Source organism: Mixophyes fleayi, chromosome 1 (assembly GCF_038048845.1).
Source record: "Mixophyes fleayi isolate aMixFle1 chromosome 1, aMixFle1.hap1, whole genome shotgun sequence".
NCBI classification, from domain to species: domain Eukaryota; kingdom Metazoa; phylum Chordata; class Amphibia; order Anura; family Limnodynastidae; genus Mixophyes; species Mixophyes fleayi.
In genome coordinates, this window is record NC_134402.1 from 423,920,848 (window position 1) to 423,927,806 (window position 6,959).

Sequence of the window (6,959 nt, forward strand, 5' to 3'; positions counted from 1 at the left end):
CAGACAGATGCAGTGCAAATATACATGGCTAATTTTGCTCCCGGTAGATCCAGAATAGTATGTCCAAAAACTTGCCTGAAAACGGTCAAGAGATCCCCTTCATCTTATAGAGCAAAGTCAGTCCAAGTACTTGTATCCCTTTGCCCCATCACTTTTATTACACTGTTGTGGTCTCAGTTTACAACCTCTGTATCATACTAAATAACCCATAGTAGCAGACTTGCTTTCCAAATGCCAGGTTTTTTAGTGTAATCCATAAATGACATTGCATGCATGTAAGTTGATCCACAGACCGTTTTCTGCTGAATATCAGGCTGGGTACATACTGCAGAATTTTTTTCCCGATGTGATATCGTTATCGATTTTATCAACGATTGAAAGTCCCGATCAGCATGTTGATTCCTGTGTACACACTATACACGTTTTACAAGATTTACCTTCAGATCTGTGGTCTTCATCTGTCATAACCATCAGCTGAAAAGATTGTGACACTGTACACTCCATAGAGATCTGCCGACACTGCTGGTCGTGAGTACGTACACATTGCAGATTTGGAACAACATTGTTCGATCGTTCATAGAGATTTTTAGTCCGTTTATAAAAATCAGATCATCGATATGATAAGCTTTGGGACAATAAAACATGATTGTTTTAGCGTACACACTTATGCGATATCGATCCCAATGGTCATTTTTCAGGTGAAAAATCTGTAGTGTGTACCTAGCCTAAGACACCTCTGGACCCGGTGTAAAAAAACATTTACCTTCATAGTCCCCATTTCAGTTGATTTAAATGTCAGTTTTGCACATCCGCCATATTGCTAATACAGATTTGCACTGTGTCAGTCACAAAGGTAGTAAAGTCGATTTATCCATCCAAACAATGTATAACAGCAGTCATTATTCATTCCCAGAATGTATTTTTAAATATGATGGATTTTTTTTTACGGAATACTAACTGCATATAATAGTATGTAAATGTAGAATAGATCACTTAAATTGCAACAAAAATGTTGGTAAAAAACTGGTGGTCAATATGTAAAATCAGATGGAAGACGGTGATATGAGTGTTTTCAGTGCACAGGTCTGTCGTGAGTGAGCCTTCATAGAGTACACGTTAAACTGGCAGGTAAACTCAAACCTATTACATCAGACTAGTGGGCTATATGTCTTAGATCTCTCCTTCATCCAGTCAAACATGGTATTTAATTAGCATTGTAACTTCTAATAACATCAATATGTCATTTATATGGCAATACATAGGAGTGAATTCAATTGTCCGGTAATAACGGGACCTGCGCTCTATTACAAGTTAATACTGTCATTTTAACCTCGATTTTAGAACCCAGAGTCAGCGTTAAACATTACCGCACTAACGGTAATATTGCACAGGCCACAATATTTTCGGTAACGCGGCCAATTGAATTTCCCCCTTAGTATAATAACCACTTCATGAACGATTAGCTCAGAAAGTAAAAAATGTCATATTCTTTCTTTTTTTTTTGCAAATGTTCAAAAATATTAATTGTACTTCATGAAAATAGTGCAATATATACATGTTGAAACCGCTAATCGATTTGTGTTACTATAACGTTTCTACAACAACAATATAAGAGAAAGCAAAGGGCAAAATTTACTCATTACCGTGAACGCTCCACGTTGATAAAACTGAGTTTGATCTTTTTCTGACGGAATCCATACAGCCTCCTTCAAACAGCACAAATTCTAAATGTGGAAATGCTGTACAAACTGCTTTTATAAAGGGCTAGCTGACGCTGACAATTGATGCAAATAGCAACAAACACAATAGGAATAGATCATTCTCATTGCCACCAAAGCCGAAAAATAGTCAGTTAAGTGTACACAGACTTGCTCGAGTGCAGCACTTTTACGCTTAGTTTATTGGCTTCTGGCGTGGTTTTAAGATTATGCCTACATTAAACATGGCAATAACACTTGAATTGGGTACAAGATGTACTAACATTTTTTCATTAAATTGCAAGGAATAAAACCAACCTTCAATGACCACGTCACAGTTAAAACTAGAAGTTATACTTAGCTGTGAGACTAGTAAAATATCTCTCCAATTCTTATAGCCATGTATAATATTGGTCTGCTCTAAAATATTTTATTGCAACCTATTTAATTATTCCAAACTTTTGATACATGTATTTTTCTGAATTAAACTCTTTAATGACACTGTACAATAGCAGTTTTAATTTTATAGTTATATTGGTACGATAAGTGAATATGTTAAATAAAATTAAGCTTATACATTACCTTTTAAAGTTGTTATAAATAAGATGTGCTGCCGGTCAAATGTAACGCATTTGTAACCTCTTTTTTTTTTGTACTATAAAATGGTATTCTCTCCTCCCTGTTATATGCAGGGACGGGGGGTGAATGCGAATAAAATGGAGTATTTGAAAAGACGATGGTTATGTTTTTAAGGGGTCTGTCTGATTTTGTTCAGTAGTGCTCTGTGCATTCAGCAGCGTGATGACTGTGAGTATGAAATCAGTTTATTGATTAGTTCTGCTTTATTTTATTATTATCATTATTATAAATTTGTAAAGTACCACAGTGCTCCACAGTGCCGCACAGTGGGGAAAACAGGACATACAGTTCACTTAGCATGGTGTTATGAGCGTCTAGTTGCTGTCCAATAACGATTGTCCACTTCCAGTGATGTGGTTCCAAAGCACAATTCGATTTATTAGCAAAAGTAGCAAAGTAGCAAGTGAGAATAAAATAAGTACAGGCGTTATTTATCGCAGGTGCTCTGGATCCAGTGTACAGTCATTCAGGTCTGAAGGCTGTGGTCAAGTAGACTGTCCACTGGGTCCAGAGCTCCTGCTTATATACAGTCAGTGAATACAGTAAAACAATACAAATGATGTGGCTTGCTTCTATAGGTTCAGGCTTCAGGAGGGTCCAGTGTAATGCAGGTCAATGGCCAGTTCAAACCAAAATATCCAAGGGTGGGGGTCAGCTCTCCAGGGGATGCACTCTGATTTTCCCGCCAAGAATCCAGTTTAAACTAGTCTATTTACATTACACAGACAATATCATTCTAATCATTTATTCCCTACTATCTATAACTTCCATACGCAATGCGTGTTCTGTTTGGCGATAGAACCGGACGTCTGCGAATAGATTGGGGATTAAAATGATACCAGACATGACATGTTTCCTGTAACCTGAACCTTTAATTTCACTAACATGTATATAAACTTATAATATCAACCATAAACATTGCTACATTTCGACATAAACAACTGTGTTGCAACTACTATTAATGTGTACTAATTACAAATGTGTATGTTTGTATGTATGTGTGTAAATGTAGAAAACAAAAGTGTTTGCCACGTATTGCGGCTGAATACCCTCCTCCACGCCGTAGCATGCTATACGCATAATTTCGGACAAGGACAATCAAGTTGTTAGATATTAATTAAAATGACTATATCCAATTATCTGACTTTGACAATGGTGACAGTGTGATTTCCGGTAATAACAGGACGCGCCGAGTGTATAATCTAGAAAGCTTTATCCTAACTGTAACCCTAGCTCTAATCCTAACCCTAATCCTAACCCTTAAAGGAGATTATACACGCTACGGGTCCTGTCATTGTCATGTATCGCCATGATAAGTAACGTAAATTACAACTGTGGCATTTAGTACAATCGTAATATATAGGAGGCGTGCCGGTAATGTACTGTGTCTTTTTCTTAGTAAGTTTGCATTTCCATCTTATCGGAATTGTTTTGTCGGATACAATGAGTCGTGGTTATAAGTATCGCTAACATGACTACTACCACGTTAGAGAGCTGAGATTCTAAGCGGAAGAGGGCACAGCTGAAACAAGAGGAGCGAGTGCGGCTTAGAGTGGAGATTGGGACAATAGTGAGGGTGTACCAGTGTGAGTAGTGTAGGTGGGAGTAGGGTGAGCTCTAATAAAAAGAGATGTGTTTTCAGAGAGATTTTAAAGATTATAGTTTACAAGACTTGTCCTTTACACTGAAGGGATTAAATAATTAATAATTCCACTTTAAAGCAAGTGGGTTCAATTATATATATCAGGTTAAAACATACATATTTATCTATACAACATTGTACGTATGTGCTTTAGTTTAGAAGATCCAGGCCATCTGCGGAGTAATATTGTTTGGTTTGGTTGTTATGGGTAACAGCATCTACTATGCAGCTTTAGGACTTTCAGGTCTGTCTTTTCTCACTTCAACACCCATTTTGTGTTTTCCCTTCTGCAGGTGTTAACGCTGTGCATGATTCACCCACTAGCTGCTGATGTCACAATGAGAAAACAGCTAGGGTCTAAGTCATTAAGGAGAGCAAGACAAAAAAAGGAGTAAATTTTCTCCTGGACAAACCATGTTACAATGCAAGGGGTGCATATTAGTTTATTATTTTGCACATAAGTTAAATACTGGCTGCTTTTTCATGTATCACATAAATGCTTGATAGCTTTACTTTTACACTGAAATTTAAAGTTGATCTAAGGCATGCCCTATCCCAATTATAAATCTGTCCTCACATTTTAAATTTACCTCACCCTCCAATGCAACATGGTTTTGCCCAGGTGCAAAGTTACTCCTTTTTTATGCTTTGCTCTCCTTAATGACTCAGGCCCTAGTGTTTAGTGCTACGATTGATCTCTATGAAATGTAGTTTACTGCCACAATCGCTGTACACAGTCAGTTGGGGATCGTCCAGCCCCTCAGCTCAATTTGGGGGGTTGCTTGACAATGCATTCCATGCTTCCACCTCCCAGCTTTGCTCTTCTGCACATGGGCAGTAAAGCCCTCTTTTGGCATCACTGTGCTTGTTTTGTCCTGATAGCAGATGCAGGCAGGGACAGAACTAGCACCATTGTGTGTGTACAATGGCTACGTACGGGCCCAACATATGGGCCCTGTAGCTGCTGCATCCACTCCAACCGTGATAGTTTTACCACTGTGGTATCGCTGCAAGCTGCTCCTACTAGATCTGCATTTTGACAAGATGCACTGCCAGGAAAGTGGTGCTCAGATTCAAAGAAGCTCCTACAGAAAGTGATTCTGAGGTCACAATAATAAATCAAAACACATACGACATTCTTGGGTAAATATTAGATTTAGTACATATATCATTTAAAGATGGAATTATGCTTTATTGTTTGGGATTTGGAATAACAGATGTGTTATAGAAGAAGCTAAGGTGAGATAAAGAGGGATCTAAGGTGGTTTTGTGCATCTGTGTCATGGAAGATATGCAGAAATTAGACTTCCAAAAAAGGTGTTTTTGTCACCCCTGCCTGCTCGTGTGGGCAATGGTCGTATATTAGGCTCTGACCGTCAGAATCCTGGCTTACTCAGTCTCTCCCCTCTCAGGATCCTGTGGGTCAAAGTTATCAAATAAGTGTTGCTGCACATGTGTGTTCGATAACAGGAGAACAGGTCAAATGCAGACACAGCAGGGAGATGATACAGTTACCAGTGATCAGAAGAATTGGCACCAGATTTTATAATTGGCTAAATAAATGATAAAGTTTTAATTATTTACAGTCTGGCATCTTTCTGCTCTGCAGCACAAATCATTAGGTTATTTTACCGTTACAATGACTTTATTATTGCATGTTGTTTCATCACAACACATGGCGGTATTAATCACACAATCTCACGACAGGTTGTGATACATCTTGATTTAGGCTACCACTCTCTTGTGGGATTGTCAGCAAGTGTCTGCCCACCCCCACCCATTAGTGCATTCTCTCTCGCTCTGATTTTGAATCTACCACAACTGCACTTAGGGTACAGGTACATGGGGTAATGAAGTCACACCCAGTGACACATTCACATGCAGGTCAGGGTAGTACATCTCCATCTGACCTCACACTGTGTCTTATCACTCTCAGGAGCAACATCGCGATCTATGCCGCTGCATCAGGTTCTATTAATTAAGAGCATCTCTCTTGGACTCGGGCATACCTGGAGCTCACCAAGCATAAAATAACACCGGAACTGGGAGCATGCTATTGTCATAGTCATAACTATCAATCCCCTGAACCAAATCTCATGAGTACCACATTTAAATACTCTGGTCCCGCAAGACTCACATCCTGCCACTCTAGATTTCTCATTCACTTCCATGGAGGCATTAAATATTGTTTTCCACAAAGAAAAGCTTGGGGACTGTGCAACAGGACATTATTATGCATGTGGCGGATGCACCCAAGTTTTACGGTGTTGGAAGGTGGGCAGAGCTTGAAGATTAGCTCAATTTTTAACCGTTTGCACTGGGGTGGATTAGGGCCTTGCTCATCTATGTTGCACGTTGCTGCAGGTGAAAAAAAATCTGAATGCCAAACAAGGTAACCCAATAAATGAACTCCACCAGGCTCTTTGAGTCAAGTTTCCCCATTCTGGAAGAACTTCATGATGCACAAAACATTCTTTGTGCAATGCTAGAGCGGTTGTGGACACACTGCGCGTCTCCATTTGCAGAAGACTTTCCAGATTGCCACCAAGATGCAAGGATTTACGCAGCACAATGGCAGCAGAATTTGGCATAGGCAGAGGGGAGGACTTGGGCAAAGAATTGAATAGGCGTGCAACGAAACGATTTTGATATCCCCCTTAACCAGCCTGTCCCTCCTTTCTCACACAATACTGAGTATAACATAATGTACACATGTTCCTTTTATAGCCCTGTTAATGTTCCCCAGCTCACCAGAGTGCAAATGCAGTGTCTAATTACTAGGGATGAGCGCACTCGGATTTCTGAAATCCGAGCCCACCCGAACGTTGCCGATCCGAGTCGGATCCGAGACAGATCCGGGTATTGGCGCCAAATTCAAATCTGAAACTGAGGCTCTGACTCATAATCCCGTTGTCGGATCTCGCGATACTCGGATCCTATAAATTCCCCGCTAGTCGCCGCCATCTTCACTCGGGCATTGA